The sequence below is a fragment of the Marmota flaviventris genome, chromosome 12 (genome assembly GCF_047511675.1).
Source record: "Marmota flaviventris isolate mMarFla1 chromosome 12, mMarFla1.hap1, whole genome shotgun sequence".
NCBI classification, from domain to species: Eukaryota; Metazoa; Chordata; class Mammalia; order Rodentia; family Sciuridae; genus Marmota; species Marmota flaviventris.
In genome coordinates, this window is record NC_092509.1 from 53,798,143 (window position 1) to 53,815,942 (window position 17,800).

Sequence of the window (17,800 nt, forward strand, 5' to 3'; positions counted from 1 at the left end):
TGACAGGATTCCCAGCTAATGTCCACTGAAGAGTTTACCAGAGAATTGGTTGCCAGTGGGAATAAATACACACACACATTTTGATGACCAGAGGTGACTACTAAATTGCCAGTCTCGCTTTTTTTGTGGTTTGAGGCCATTATTCTGATGGATATAATGCTGTTGATGAAAGCTTTGTTTTGGGATTTTTTCCTTAATCTTTATTTCACATTGAATATGTTTGCTGCATTTAAATTCTGGATATAATACCAGATAGAAATTTTAATATTTTATGTTAAAATAAGGATTACTTAAAAACAAGTATTGCAATAACTAAGGCAGTTGATCTGAAAGCTGAGAAGGCTACACAGTGATTAATGGATGGGCAGAGTATACAGAATGGATATGCTGGATAAAGGCGTGATTCATATCCGGAGCGTAACTGAGGAGGATGGAGTAAGTGTTCTTCACACTACTCAGAATGGCATACAATTTGAAACTTGTGAATTGTTTATTTCTGAACATTTCATTTAATGTTTTTAAACCCTGATTTACCATGAGTAACTAAAACTGTGGAAAGTAAAAAAAAAAAAAAAAAGATAAGGGGGGAATTACTAAATCTCATGAAATTCTGATTATATTTTAATTGTCTGAATGGAATTTTAGATGTATTATGCCTTTTGTGTGTGTGTGTGTGTGTGTGTGTGTGTGTGGTTAGCATTTGTGTATGTGTGTGTGTGTGTGTGTGTTCTTTTACAGTTAGTATGTACTCTTTTATGTAAAATACAGATCTCTTACAATTATATAGGACCTTACAATTCCTAGGACCTTTTAGGTGAGTTCTCAATGTACAGATTGGTGGCAAAACTACACTCAAACCACAAGGAAAAACATTTGTTACCATTTAATGAAATTGTGTGGCTTCAAGCCACCAGGCCTAGGCACCTCTCCTCCCCACTCCTAACACCCTTAATTGTCTCAGCTTTTCTGCAAAAGAATTTGACCTTCACAATGACAGCCTGCTTTGGGAACTTTCCCTCCCTCAGAACTATGTAGTAGTCCAACTGTACCACATCAGTGATAGGAGCTCCCCAGCCTTTATCCATGTCTTCCTTGTTACTGGAAGCCAAGCCTGGATCCCATCTAGCTGGATTGGCCACCCACCCATGTAAGAAATAAGCAAACCATGTGAAAAGGAAAAATGAATTTTATGCAGCTTGATTAAACTGGGGAGAAGCAGCTAGATTGTTTCTCTGTGGGGCCTACAGAAGTCGTCATAATTTAAAGAAACAAAAGCCAGGTGATAGATGTATGTAGATTTAGCTAGGATGCACTAGCCAGAGAACAGCTCAGGTCATGGGGTGTTTTTTTTTTCTTCTCAGCATGAAGCAACTCAGGAGCTCTCTGTTTCATATTCATTGACCAATGTCTGTAATTTCTCAAGATTGACAGTTAAGCAAACTCCAGTTCCTCCTTAAATGGAAATGCCTCATACCAACTTCTCCAAAGAAACTTAGGTGGTATTTGTCAAAACTGATTCTGTGGTAATGCACACCATCAGCATTACCCCAGCCTCTGGTAGGAAGGCTTCCCATGCTTGCTGACAGAGTCCTGGCCCTGGCTCACCTGGCTACAAAGTTTCCAGGCCTTCCTCAGTCTGCATAGCATGTTGCAACTGAGATGAAAGAGCTGTATATAGATTTTAAATCCCACAAGACAATATGGTTCTTGCTGTAATCCTGCATATAATTTATAAGCAAATTTAGAGGAAAAGGCAAAAAGAAAAATAGGATTTTCATTTGTTTACCTTTTGCATTTTCCAATTATTTGCCTTTCCAAGATTCCTCTTTCATTCCTAAAGAACCACATTTTCCTCAGGCATTATTTCCCATTAAATTAAAGAATTTCTTGTAGAAAATGTCTATTGGTGATGAAATCTCTGTTATTATTATTTAAAACCTCTATTTCACTTTGGTTTTTGAAGAATATTTTTGCTGAATATATTCTGGGTCCAAAGTTTTTATTTCAGCATTTTAATGGTATAGGTCCACTTTATTTTAGCCCTCAGAGTTTTCTATGAGAAATCTGATATTAATCAAATCATTTCTCTGTATCAAATATCATTTTTCTTTTGTGTCTTTGAAAATTTGCTCTTATCTTTGGCTTTCAACAGTTTAGGATGTGGCTTGGTTTGAGCTTCTTTGTGTCTATTAGTTTTGTGGGGGTTGGGGAGAGTTGTATTTGTTTTGAATCTTGTAATTGCAAATTTGTATCTTTCATGAAATTTGGGGAATCTCAGCTGTTATTTCTTTAAAATTTTTTCCCTATATTTTTCCTTTCCTTCTGATATTCCCATTACATCTATGTTGGATCATTTAACGGATCCCCAAGGATCTATTTGCTTATTCATTTTTAAATCTTCCTGTTTTATATTTTGGATTATTTCTATTTTCTATATTCATGTTCATTTACCCTTTCCTTTGCCTTGTCCATTTTGATGATAAATTTATTCAGTGAATTTTTAGATCAGAAATTTTATTTTTCAGTTTAGATTTTTCCATCTTGTTCTTCATTGTTTCTCTATTTTTTGCTGAGATTTCTGTTTTCTCTACTAAATTTTTTTTTCAATAAAACATGTTGTTTGTTTCATTATGTGAAGTTATAATAGAATTTCAAAATCCTTGACTACTCATTTGACTTTTTTTTTTTTTTTTTGTACTAGGGATTGAATCCAGGGGCACTTAGCCACTAAGCTACATCCTAGTCTACCCTCCTCCCCCACACCACCACCTTTTGTTGTTGTTGTTGTGGTGGTGGTTGTTTTGAGACAGGGTTTAAATCTCCTGAGCTACCAACATTTTTTTTTTGGTAGCTTAATTGATTTTTCTTTTCTTCTGAAAACAATTCTATTTTTCTTGGTTCTTTGTACATAGGTAATTTTGGATTGTATCTTGGACATTATGAATGTTAAGTTGTAGAGATTCTGGATTTTACTTCCTATTTTCCTCTGATAAGTATTATTTCCTTTGTTTTATTTAGCAGGTAATATTCTTGGCTGCCTTCAATTGCAAACTTAGTTTTTGGGTAGCAGCTCTGGTCTCAGTTTATATCTTTGGCTCTAACTGAGCTACTCTGAGTCTGTTCCATTCATTCCTGCTTCAGCAGTCAGTCAGAGATATAAATAGACTGATTTAGCAGAACCTCTCTATGGCTTTTCCAGAGAATCTTTCCAGGATTCTCCACCCTATCCCACTCTATTTAGCAGATAATATTTTCTGGTAGCTGCTCTTTTGATTTCCTAGACCAGCTGCTGTTTTATTTTCCCAGCCCCAGGCTAAAGCCATGAGGGTCCTAAACTCTGCTCCTAGCCTGCTCTCAGTTAACTTGTCTACCCTATTCACCAGAGTCTGACTGCTTCTGTTACTCTCTTTCTCCAGTACTTTCTGGTAGTTGGAGAATTTTTGTTTAGTTTTGTTGTTTTTATGCCCAGGTTTTGCCATTGTTTTCTGCATGGAGAATCACTTAGTGGAGTGTTAGTTATTGCATTTAAATGCAGAGTTGACTATTCTTACTTATGGTCATTTTTCGGATCCCAGGGATATTAACTTTCCATTACTGTGTTGCCTGAGAAAAATCAACTTATAAAGAGAAAAGGGTCATTTTGACTGATAGTTTTAGAGGTTTCAATCCAGGGCTGGTTGGCCCAGTGCTTTGGGGCCTGTGGCAAGGCAGCACATTATGGTGGGGAGCACATGATGGAACAAGTTGTTCACCTCATGATAGCTGGGAAGTTATCCAACCCCCAATGATCTGAATATTTCCCATCTCTTAAATGTTCTACCACATCAAAATATAAGTTGGGGTTAAGCCTTTAACACATGGTGGATTTTCCAGATCCTAACTATAGTACCAGGCATTCTCTGGGGCACACTTCCTGACTTTCAGGCCTGAGGTAACTCAACTTTCTATTTGCCATGCTAGTTCCCTGTGCTTTCCTATTGTGAATAAGAAAGTTTACGTTTTCAAAACACATACTGACTAATGGGGAAAGAAAGACTAGAAAATCAGGCATCTACCATGACAATTATGACATGTGATCCAACCTTTACCGGTCATTTAAAGGTTTCTAGAGGACAGAAATAATATGGGTAAACCAGGCAGAGAGAACTTATTCATGTGCCTATCTCCCCTTTATTTTTTTATTGATTTTAAAAAAATAAATAAATGACAGTGGAATGCATTACAATTCTTATTACATGTATGTAGCACAATTTTTCATATCTCTGGTTGTTTACAAAGTATGTTGACACCAATTTGTGTCTTCATACATGTACTTTGGATGATGATGTCTATCACATTCCACCATCCTTGCTAACCCCCTGCCCCCTCCCTTTCCCTCCCACCCCTCTGCCCTATCTAGAATTCATCTATTTCTCCCGTGCTCCCCCTCCCTACCCCACTATGAGTCAGCCTTCTTATATCAGAGAAAACATTTGGCACTTATTTTTTGAGGGATTGGCTAACTTCACTTAGCATTATCTTCTCCAGTGCCATCCATTTACTTGCAAATGCCATGATTTTATTCTCTTTTATTGCTGCCTGCCTACCTTTTTAGATTCTGAATTCCTTGAAGCCAAGGTCCATGTTTTATTCATAATTCTATTCCCAATACTTAATAATTATTTGCATAAGTGAATGAAGAAAACTTAACAACTGAAAAGTGAAAGAAAGGGCACATTAAGTTGATGAAATAAAGGCACTTAAACTGTACACTGTGTTCAGAGAACTACAAATAGTCTGGTGTGTGTGTAATATGGTGACTATGGAAAGATGGAGTAGATGATACAGTAGCCAACTGAAGACCATACATGTTTGGTCCTACAGACAGCAAAAGATGCACAAAAAGAGGTTAAAAGGAAAGTAGCAAGTCAGTTAACAGGATCAGCTGTCTCCAACTATCTATCGCTTAGGGGAGAGACCTTGAGCAAGTAATTTCCACAGTGCATTTTCCTAATTTTGACAACTGCAGCTAAAATGTATTTTTAAAATAAGGCATTTTTAGCTTCACAAATAAAGAGTCAATTGTCTCCCTGTGTCTATTTAAATGCTTGAAGTCCCAGGATAGTCCCATTTCTCTGCTTGACTGATGAGGACCACACCTGTTCTCTACAGTTACCTCTCCCAGGGTACCAAGACAACTTCCACCACAACCCAGTCCTGGAAGTCCTGGTAATCAGCTGGGAGTGCTGCATGCAGAGGTAGAGAGATGGTTATGAACTGGCTGAGGGTCCTCATCTGTAGAAAGGGCAGGATTCTCCTGGGTATTCTGTCATTGCCAAAGAGACAGTGTAGGATCCCTAGAAGAAAATAGCAGGAAAGAACAGGGCTGCCCACATGTTCACAAGTCTCAGCCAGGTGGGCTTTCCTTGATATTTGAAACCTCATGTCTTCAGATGTTGAGGGCCTACTTAACATACCACCTGGAAGGAATTCTGCTTATGGAGTTTTACTACTAAATCAAAATTTTTAATTTTATCACTGAATAATTGACCTGGGAACTGATTTTACAGCAAGGAAAACACTAGAAAAACAGAATGTGATTAAAGAAGAGGAGGGGTGAGCAATTTGTTTCTCTTTGATGCATTTGAGTCATTTTTAAACTTTTTAAGTTACGGGGTTGAACACTGATGGCTGATTGTATAAATTTAACTGTACGCTTTGATCAGCTTACTCATTGTACTAGAAGTAAAAAAAATTCCCTTCACAAATATGGTTTTTCTTGAAAAATAGAAAGTCCTGGTGACACTGGCCTCATTTTTCCACAAAAGCAATTTTAGGGTTTGGATCTGGAATGCGTCCCCATAATCCACCAGCTCCCCACCCCCATCAAAGCTCATGTGGCAGAGTTAAGAGGTGAAATGGTTGGACTGTGAGGACTAGAACCTCACTGGTGGATTAATCATTTTGATGGATTAATAATTTACTACTGGGTGGTAACTTTAGGCAGGTGGGATGTGGCTGGAGGAAGTGGGTTTCAGGAGGCATGCCCTGGGGAACTCTATCTGTCCCTGGTCCCTTCCTCTCCTTTTCTTTCCCTCTCTCTGCTTCTCACCTGCCATGAGTAGCAGATTTCCTCTGCCACATCTGTCCACCATGATGTTTCTGCCTTGGAGCCAGCCAACCATGGACTGAATCCTCTGAAACCCTAAGTCAAAAGAAATCTTTACTCCCCTAAGTTGTTGATGTCAGTATTTTGGTTGTAGCAATTAAAAGCTGACTAACAAAGTACCAATAGTTTAGAGTGGAGCAGCTGACCCCTTTTGTGGGGTTAAATGAACTCCAGTCTCTGAAGCATATCCTTGTTCTAGTCACTGACAACTTCCACTCAGTTATGCACCTCTGCCTGGCTCCTCAAGTAAGTGAGTTTTCTGACTCCATTTCAAAGATTCCTTAAATCAGGATAGAAGGATAGGGAAGAAAAAGCAGAAGGGTGGGTAGACACGATCAATTCACAATATATGCATGTATGAAAAATATGACAGTGAACCCCATAAATTTGTACAAAGTAATATGTCAATTATTATAATAAAAATGATTCCTTAATTTTTTTCCAACAATCTTCTCTTTCCTCTCCTTCTCTTTCTAGCTCTTTTGCTCACAGTAGGTAAAAGTAGTTTTCCTGTCCCAAGAAACTTATCAATTTATTTTGTAAAACATCTCAGACAGAGCCTTGACAGCTATCACTGACTTTCACATACAATATGAAAAAGTAGAAGACCAAAGGTCTTTTGGCTCTGTAAAAACTTTCAGTCTATGTTCTGACCACTGTGTACATGGCATCTCAATCTTGAGGTGAATGATTTTGCCACCCATTCCCTGCTACAATGGGTTGCCTTACCACAGACCCAAAAGCCATGGGGCCAATCAACTGTGACTAAAACGTCTGAAACTGTGAGCCAAAATAAGCCTCTCTTTACAAGATGATTGGCTCAGGTATTTTGTTACAGTGATGGAAAAACTGACTAACACAATTTTCTCATTTAACCACATGGTGTCCTTGTTATATCCAGCTCTACTTTCTGTGATTCTATGGGCAAGGGGGCTTTTCTTAATACAACTCAATGGAAGAATTATGGACAGATATCCTAAACTACCCAATGTTAACTACCAGTAACTGCAGCCTGTAAACACTTGCTGTTTCTGTGCTTAATCTTGGTATAAGGAGTGTACAAGATGTAGAGTCTGCCTTCCCTGAATTTATGGTTTTCTTCTGCAAATGATGAATAAGAGTCAATTATTTTAAGATACTGGGGAGCACCTGTATAATCACCCTATTTTCCTGTTTCTGTCTTCCATCCTCTGCACCATCACCCCCTTGTGCTGTTTTGTCTTCTGTTTCCTTCTTTGGGGAAACTACTAGCAACTTTCTGAGAGAGTGCCCTGCATCACATCTCCTGACGGGCACTCTGCTGCCAGTCATTAGACAAGTGGAGTCCCCACAATTAAGTTGGTCATAAATGAAGACACTAAATGTTTGCTCCCCAAAGATCACTCAAAGCTGAGATCACATTAAAGCCAGGTACCTGACATCTATCTGTTTCTTCCTTCCTTCCCACTGATGTTAGTCAGTGGAGTGAACAAGAGGGCAAGGGAAGGCATACACATTAGTGCCTGCTATTGTTCCTGCTGAGATTCATGAGTAAATTTAATCCCAATACAACAGTGTTGGGAGATGTGGCCTTTGGAAGGCAGCTGAGTCATGACAGCTCCACCCTTATGAATGGGCCATATAAAATGACTAAACAGAGGGAGTTTGTCCCTTTTTTGCCCTTCCACCTTCTGCCAAGTGAGGACACAGTAATCTTCCATCACCTTGATACCATCACCTTGATCTTGGAATTCCTAGTCTCTAGAACTGTATGAGATAAATTTCTGGTTTTGTTTTTTATAATATAAATTACCCTGTCTCAAGTATTCTATTACACTAGCATAAAACAGACTAAGACAGGGTCCAAAGCAGGGCCCAAGTCTGTCTTTATAACACAGGCCACCAAATAACTCTCAGTTGGATCAAACTCTTATGTGAAGATATTTACAGGCATAAACTTTAGTTTCATGTAACTTTATCTCTGCACTAATGTATCATATTGAAGATTAATATTTTTTCAAAAGAAAGATCAAAGTTCAATCAAAGTTTCAAATGAACTAGACCAAGCAGGGACTTGCAAGCACAGAGCTGCACCTCTCATTTAGGGCTCTCATCAAAACCATTGCAATATCTCTACAGGCTGCCAAGACAGTGAGTCTAAGGACTTGCCAAGAGCTTGCCAAGACAAAGTCCACCCTGGAGCCACACTGCCAGTGTCCTGGATCCTGGAGCCACCCTGCCCTACAGCTCAGCATCCCTCCTCGCCCCACAGATGAGTCATTTAGTCTCATGAACAGTTCTTAGTATTCATGCTGACCAGGAGGCCCCTGACAGCTCCAACTCCACTTTCAGGGTCTCCACATGAAGTCTTTGGTCCTGGTTGTCCAGCATTAGTGTGGTCCCTGGTGATGATAAAGAGGCATCATCTTGTTCTTAAGACCAAGTATCCATCTCTTAACATGTGCTCTAGTTCTGTTCAAAAACTCCTGGACTTTCATTTTTTATGGTAACCCCCCACCCCCACCCCAGTGCCTCCCATGCCTCCTAGATCTGAGGCTCTGCCCATTTACTTTCCAGGGAAGAGAAGGGTATGCTCTAACATTTGCCAAGTGCCTTTAATGCACCAGTTGTTATTCCAGACCATGGGCTGTGTGTCATCCCTTTATATCCCTATAGTAGTTGTACAAGGTTGATATAGTCTCCCAATATACAGATGAAGGTGCAGGACATTGGTGCTACTGAAGCTCAGAAACGTCAAGGACATTTCTCAAGTTCACCTGGCTGGGAAGCAGAAGGGGAGGAGGAAGGTTTGAAGCCTACTTAGTCTTAGTCTTGAGAGCTTTGTTATCACCTTGGGGCCTCCCAAGGCCTGAAGCACAGCTCCAAATCACAACTGAATCTGGGCCTTTACCTGCCAAACACCTTCTCTGCCACTCAGTGACTGTTTTAGGGAGTGTTGGGAATCAGGGCCTTGTACACACTAAGCTCCATACCCCAGCTCCTGCTCAGTGACTCCTGAAGGCTGCACATCCTGGATTTGCCATGACTGTGTCCTCTCCCCTGATAAGGGTCCTTCATTTACATTCCACATTTTTTAAATATTTTTTTTAGTTGTAGACAGACACAATACCTTTATTTTTATATATTTATTTTTATGTGGTACTGAGGATGGAACCCAAGGCCCCACGCATGCAAGGGAAGTGCTCCACCACTGAGCTACAACCCCAGCCACATTTTTATCCAGCATTTGGAGAAAAAGTAAACTCTGGGTCACACCAAAAATTAACTTGGCCCAAATAGCTTCTTCTGCAACTCTGAAAAAGTTTTTCTGAGCCTTGGTTTCCTCTAGTGTAAAGTGAGATGATAAAACCTACCTCACTAGGTGGTGGTACAGAAGCAAATCTAATCACCCCTTTAAAAATCCTCAGATTACAAGCTTGTTTCTTGGTCCATGAGCCTGGACTTATTGTTGAAAATTCTTTGTTTTAAAGCTGAGTTAAAAAAAAAAAAAAAAAAAAAAAAGAACAACAACAAAACAAAACTGAGATGACACTTGCAGAGGGCTTCACAGATGATGTTGCTATTGAAATCAGTAAATTGCATTGTATACAAAATAGGATATAATAATGTCACTCTGACACTTATTACAAATGCAGTCATTAGGCAACAAAAGCAATGGAAAATCATAGCTGTTCTGTAAGCACATCTCACAACAATGCCTCCTCTCAGGAGGGGCCCCTTCGACCACCGCTGACGATTTTCTTCAGGCCCCATCAATGTTTTCCGTTGTTTAAAGACACACATTAATTTAAAGTCTCCTCCCATTCTCTCTGTAAATTACAGCATTCAGAAGAAGTGGCAGCTGCTGTAATTAAGACACAGTTAATTGCCTATCTCCTTAATTGCAATGATAGGATTTTGACAGTTTGGTAAATAAGAATTGTTTGATTTCCTCTGGCAACTTCAGCCTCTGTTAAACTCTCCCCTGCAAGTGCTGAGTCACCCACTTCTGGGACAAAGGGCTGCAGGCCAGCAGAGACAGAATGGGAGGGGAACCCCTGGCGGCCAGGGGTGGGGTGTTGATGATTTACCTGCAGTCTCTTCTCTCTGTAGGAACCTCCCCAGCATTGACTATTCCACTGCCGGATGAAATCTTCCCAGGAGTTTTCTCCCACAGTCATCAGTCATCGCATGAACCTATGCGACAGGAAACCACAGAAGCAGGATGCTTGAGTTGTGGGGGATGATTTCCTCCTGCTAATGGGCATAGGAGGACAGGATGATGTCAAGGGAGGAAACAGAAGCACCGAGAAATTGAACACATTCAAAGTCAGGGAGCTACTGCCTGAAAAGCCAGGACTTCAATCCAGATCTCCTGACCCACCGTACAGTCCCACTAGTCTCAAAGACTCCAGAGGCTCTGGAGTCACCCAGACTTAAATTCAGAGCTATGTGAATCACCTTCCTCTTATTGTAACAAAATAACTGAGATAAGCAATTCACAAAGAGGAAAGGTTTATTTTATTTTTTTTTTTTAATAGAGAAGAGAGAGAGTTTTTTTTAAATATTTACTTTTCAGTTTATTCAGTGGACACAACATCTTTATTTGTATGTGGTGCTGAGAATCAAACCCAGCACCCCATGCATGCCAGGCGAGTGTGTTACCGCTTGAGTCACATCCCCATCTCGGAAAGGTTTATTTTGGCTTGCTGTTTTGGAGGTTTCTGTCCACGGTCAGTGAGCCCCATTGCTTTTAGACCTGTGGTGAGGCAGCACGTCATGAGAGGAGCATGTATTGAAGGAAAAAAGCTCTCATCTTCTGACCAGGATGTAAAACACAGAGAAAGAGAACACAGTCCCTCTGTTCCCTTCAAGGGCATGCCCTATGACCTAAGACCTCTCGCCAGGCCTCCCTTCTTAAAGTTTCTACTGCCTCCCAGTAGTGCCAAGCTGAGGACCTAGCCTTTACCACATGGGTCTTTGGGGGACACATATCCAAATCATGACAAGAGCTTACCTTGACCTTGACTGCTTGTGTAACTATGGGTCAGATATCGAATAATTCCAGGCCTCGGTTACTTCTGTTACAAACTGTATTCTGCATTACCTTCCTCCTCCTAACATTGTGATAACTCAGAAAAATAACCCTACAATGTATTTAAATAACACATCAGGCTTGTGGCAAATCTAAATAGATGGAAGTTATATAGCAAGTATGAATTTTGTTCTAGAACGGACTTAAATAATATTTTTACATTGCTCTAATTCCTATAAGCTTAAATTTATGTGGATTATGGTCCACATTACAGGTCCCTGCTTCAGGCATATATCTAGGGCCTTATACATTCCAATGACACCGTATCAAGGAGTCAGGATCCAAGAAAACATCATATGAAAAACTGGATCTAGTTTCCCATTCCTCCAGGAGGTCAGGAGAAATATTAACATGTGCCTACTATCCTATAGGGTGCTGGGGACAAAAAAAAAAAAAAAAAAACATTTCCACACTAAGAGGGTATACATACTCATATCCTATCAAGGTTATGATCAGCACTAAATCATGACTAAACGCTGATGTGTTGTGGAATCATGCTGTCAGTCCATCCCGCTTCCAAAAGGGCACATGAGACTTGGGAACTAAAAGAAAAGATGTCAGTGACAACGACATCTCCCCTTCCTCAGTGCCTCTCTCTCTCTCTCTCTCTCTCTCTCTCTCTCTCTCTCTCTCTCTCTCTCTTTTTACTATTTCTCTTATTCTTTCATAAATACAAAGTGAAGGAACTACTTGTATAAAATAATTAACATTTCTTTCAATGAACAAATGTGTGAGGTGGTGGGGGAGTGGGTAGGTAGAAAAATTCTGCCTAAAAATAGGACTGCCTTTAAGATCCATGGATCTTGTCCTGCTCAAAACATACATGAGTTTGGCTCTGCAAAAATAGGCTTAAACACAAGAGAGGCTCACTGCTCTTTCATCTAAACAAGGTCCAGAGAAAAGCAGGCAAGTCTTGGTTTGGTGGTTCCACAATCATCGGGGATCCAACCTTCTTCAAACTTACTATTTTACCATCCTACACATATGGCTTCCATCCCTTGTGTTGGGTGGACATGGAGATACTATGTCCACCCAACACAAAGGAGAAGACCATACCTCCTGGAGACAGCGTAAAGCACCCAGTTGCATGTTCTTGGTCATACTTAAATACATAGTGTAATGCCAGATTCGTGGGACCCCAATAGACCTCCAGGAGCCGAATCCAATGCAATCACACAAGAGTCTTTATTGCAAGCTCGAGCCTGAACTCACAACCATTCCCGACACAGCGGTCCCAGGGAGTGAGTCTGGGTCCTTTGTCCAGTGAGATTTTATAGGTTTGGGGGGGATACTCTATGCGTCACAACATCATACAGCAAATCATTCCATACCGCGGGAAAATCAAACAACAACTCTTAACATTGATTAGCAGATTCACTGGTGGGAACAAGCTGGGTAGGGGTGATTGGTTAGTACAAGAGGAGGATTCCTTTGAACTATTGGTTTAAGCCACGAGGGGTGTACATGCTGAACTACATGGTTTCCCAGCATGTTATCAACCACCATTAACTACTGGGGGGTCATCTGGCATCCCGGGTATTTTCCCTGTCTCATGCTGATTGGTGGTTGCTAGGGGGTTGCTATGGGTCCTCACCTAGCCTAACTGAGTCAGGGACACCTGGCGCCACAGATTTCTCCTGTTATTTGCAGACAAACAACTCAGCAGGGTGGGTATGTGCCTAGGAGTGCTCTGTGGGTTTTTCCAAGGACAAGGGTCATGCCCCCTTCCTTAGGACAGGCCTTAGGTAGAAGCTGGTTTCTCAAAAATGGAGTCACATCAGTTTCTCAATAGGAACACTTAGATGTGACAAATATGAAAACCTGGCCACCCAGCCTACTTACACTGGTGCAATCTTCATTGAGTACTATGATGCTCACTTGAGCAGACAGAAGCTGCTGGGAGCCATCATCCCAGCTTCCAACGGCTCAGCTTCCAACCAGCCTGGGGCTTCATCGGCAACCCAGCAATACACAAACACTGATTATTCTAAAAAGGCAAAAAATACTTCTTAATTTCTAAGAACCTATTGCATTTTGCCTCCTGTGAATCTAATTCCCCAGAGCCTAGAATCTGTGCTAGATCAGGTTCCTTGCTCAAAAGTAAAACTTTCCCACAATTTTACCTTCCCAAGAGACTGAAGGTAAATCATAGTGCATTATCTGTACTCTCTTTATATTCTTTTTTCTTGAACAAATGAAAAGGCTTTATTCGAGTCAATCCTGTGCTCAGTTAAAAATCAGGAGTTCTATAAAGACAGAATGAATATTTGAGGGCAAACTGCAGTCTCAATTACACCCATAATTGGTTTTGAAAGTGGAATATAAAGTAAAAAATGACAAAAATATAATCACACTCCTGCTGCCTCGCCAACCCCAAAGTTGCTTAAATTTTGGGAAGGCTTTGGATTTATTGTTTATTGGCATTGTGAGTTTGAGACAATTTTATTCAGATCCTAAGGGGCCACACAAGGAAGTGACAAATGGGTCAAGTGCCCTAGGCCATATGCAAATGTCACTATCCAGCTAGCAAAGCAGCACAGGTGGCCCTTGGCTGGCAGGACAACATATGCTTCTTTAACTCCTAAACTTCAGTCCAGTAAAGAGCACTTGGACTTGGAGTCAGGAGTTCTGAGCTGAATTAGGAATCAGAACTCAGTAATCAGTAAGTGATTGATTTTGTGCAGGTGCCAGGGATAAATAATAATAGTAATTCATGCCTAATGAGATGTCACCCTGTACCAGGCATTCTGCTAAGCCATTGATTCTGCATTTCCTATAATAATTCTCTGATATAGATAACAATCATTTTTCAAATGAGAAAGTTGGGGCTTTGAGACTGTTTTAGTCAGCTTTTGCTTTGCTATGACCTAAATACTTCTGGTTTCAGAAGCCTCAGTCCACAGACAGCCACCAACTCCATTGCTCTGGGCCCAAGGTGAGGCAGCACACCATGGGGGTAGGGCATGGCAGAGGAAAGATGCTCAGCCCATGACAGGGTCAGGAAGCAGAGAAAAAGGGGAAGGAAGGAGTCACAGGAAGAATAACCCTTCCAGGGCAAGCCCACTGGGACCCACCTCCTCCAGCCACCCCCACCTGCCTGCAGTTACTCAAACTATGATGGTCTGATTAGGTTAAACCTCTTGTAACTAATCATTTTACCTTGAATATTCCTGCATTAACAGGAGCTTTGGGGGACATCTCATATCAGAGTGAGGAATGACCAATGGAATCAGTACAGTTCACAGTAGAGTGAGGAATGACCAATGGAATCAGTACAGTTGCACAGCAGGACTTTGAACCTAGGGCTTTGTGGTCCTTAACTCTGAGTTCTTGCTCTTAACTAACTTATGCTGCTTCTCACAAAGAAGAGAAGATATACTTGCTGGCCTTAAAAACATCAGGTGTAACTAACTGGGCAGACACACAGGTAGACAGTGCATAGTGACCACTACTGCAGGAGAAAGAAACACAGAGTCAGGCACGTACCTGAGATAATCAATGAAAAGGAAGAAAGGTCTATTTTGACTCACATTTTCAGAGGTTTCGGTTCATGGTTTGTTGGCCCTGTCACTTTGGGACCTGTAGTGAGGTAGTAATCAAGGTAGAGAACGTGTAATGAAGGAAATTGCTTACCTCATGGTATAAGGGGACAAATAGATGAGGATGGTGGGAACACGAAGTTAAGAGAATAATTCTATAAAATGAGCCCAGTATACTGACTCCCCACATGCTTTCTTTGCTAAAAAGCAACCTGCTTGCAGCCCTGCCTGGCTTAAGGGAACAGGAAACCATCTTCCTCAACAAACTGAGGCAGGGAGCAAAGGCCTGGCAGTCAGTGTAGGTAATGAATGATAGGGGTTGAGAAAAGAGGGCTGGTTATCAAAGAAAGGAAATGGGTTGCTAACAGCTAACCTCCACGGGATTGCACTTCCTGGACACAAGCAATTAACCCCTACATGGAGAAGAAAGCAGGGATTCAAAGGGGGCTTCTGGGGTCTATAAAAGAGCAAGATACACCCACTTCCATGGACACCCAGCTCTGGACACCCTTCTCTCTGGAGAAGTCTGCTGCTTCTTATCTCTGTCCCTTTCTTAAACAAAACTTGCTTTCTATGCTTGCCTTGGTGTTTCTCAGGCATTTATTCTTCTAGGGGGGTGGGGGGCGGGGCAAGACCTGATCTCCAAGACCATAACAATGACAGTCAAGAAGCAGAGAAAGAGAGAGAGAAAAGGGAGCTGGAGTCACAATATCCCTTTGGAGGGCACATTCCCAGTGACCAAGCTTCCTCCCGTTGGGCACTACCTCCCCATAACATCATAGCCCTCACATGAGCCTTTGGAGGACTTTCAAGATCCAAACTCTAGCAGGAGGGGAGGCTCCATAGACAAAAGAATGAACAAACATGAGTCAGGCGGATGAGGGTGGGGAGAGTTCCAGACCAAGGAAACAGCACAAGTAATGGCACGACCTTCCTTGCCCAGTGGTTGCTAGGCTCCAGACATTGTGTTGTCAATCAGGAAGAAAAGAAGCAGTGGGTGGAAAAAATGTCTCCTATGTCAGCAAGGAAAATACTCCTCAGCAACTCCCTAGCAGATTTCCCTTATATCCCTTCATCAAGTCACAAGGCGGCTCTGAGTGAGATGCAAGGAAAGGCAGAGAAGTGAGCCTACAGGGAAGGGGAAGGGCATGGCCATGCTTGGCTGAGATCAGCTACAATCATCATCCGGCAGGCCTGGGTCCATTGCAACCTAAACGAAATTGGGGTTGTGTTCACAGAGAAGAAATGGGAAATGCATGTGTTGGGGACATGGGGGTGGAGTAACCAACAATCTCAGCCCACAGTCTTTTGCACCCATGAAAGCAAGAGGCAATAAAGGAGAGAGTGAATTGGGAACATCCCAGTGAGACTATTAAGAGGTAGAATTAAAATTCCTTATTTAGCTACTAGAGGCAAGGATTGAGGGAGGAAGATCCTCAGGGGATTCTCAAAATTTATGGCTTGGGATGTCTGTGATTTAAGTAATCAGCAAGCAGAGACGCTAATGAGATGCATAAAGTGATTTTGTGACTTAGGAGGCGTTCTATTGTTTTGGGATTCTTCAGAGACTTTCCTGCCTCTTGACTTTGGCAGTATCAAACAAATAAAGCAAGCTAACACCTTTGTGTATAAGCCTCCTAAAATAGTAAATTGTCCTCATCACTTAAATAAAAAGCAGCTGGGGTGGCTGCCTGATATTATTTTCTCAGTGGCTTTGTCCAGACTGTGTGAACCTGACCTTGCTGCAAAGGCTGTCCTAGAAGCCCAGTAACATTAATGGTATATTCAGGGAACCATGAACCCCTGCTTTCAGGGCCCCAAGACCTGCTCAGTACCTGCCCTACTAAGGCTCAGTGATTTTCATCCTTTCTTCAATGTTATTGTCTACTCTAAGAAGTAGTCCTCTGAGAAATCAATATTTCATCAAGTTAATAACAATTATTTTGAAAACTTAAAGCCAAGAGAACTTTACCCAAGGTCTTGGGTAGGCCTTAAAAAAGTATACCAGATACCACAATATCCCATTTTGGCAAATAACCATGCCAAAAATGGTCACTTAGTATAGGAAATGAGAAAAACAACATCACTGTGAGACTTTCTCCAAGATGACTCATGTGGACTTCCAAAAGAAGTCATCATCATGAAAAGCAAACAAAAGAATGAGGGGACTTGAATAGACCAGAAAGGGAGAAAGAGAGGAAGGAAGTGGGGGAAGAAAGTGAGGGAGGGAGGGAAGGGAAGGGAAGGAAGGGAAAAGAAGATTTGGATCAATTGGGAAAATTCAAATTTGAACTGTATATGAGATGTACTCTAGGTTTACACACTGGGCTTAATAGAAAATGCCTGAATCCTTAGGAAACACATGCTAAAATGCTTAGGATTAACTGCCATGATGTCTAGTTTCAAAAGGTTCAGGAAAAAAAAATAAATAATATGAGGGGCTAGGAATGTAACTCAGTGTTACAGTGCATGCAGGAGGTGTTGGGTTCGATCCCCGGCACACACACAAACTTATATGACATGGAAAAGACTGGTGAAGCTAGATGAAAGGTACACAGATGTTCACTGTACTGTTCTTTCAAACTTTCTGTAAGTTTGAAATCTTCTATATAAAATGTTTGGGGAGAGTATGTAAGATACAGCTGTCCTGAAGGTCAGATTCATGTCCATGAGTCAGAGTGAGGCATCCTAGTCTGAATAGGTTTTGAGGTTCATCTCTGTCCTCTATAATTATAATGAACATTTGCAAACCAACCAAAGTGCAGTGCATTATCCCCCAGAATCATAATGTGAATGAGCCTTTTGTGGTAGGTTTTATTGCCCTGTTTTGTAACCAAGGTACAAAACTCCAATTTTGGCCTATGGGGTTTTTTGTTTGTTTGTTTTTGTTTTAGTTTTTGTTTTTATTCTGGGGATTAAACCCACAGCCTTGTGCTCAAAGTCCTTCGCTACTAAGCTACACCCCCAGCTTCGACCTGTGTTTGCCTCCTAGTCTTGTTCTGTGGTTACCTTACTCTCTTCTGGCCCAGTATAGTCATG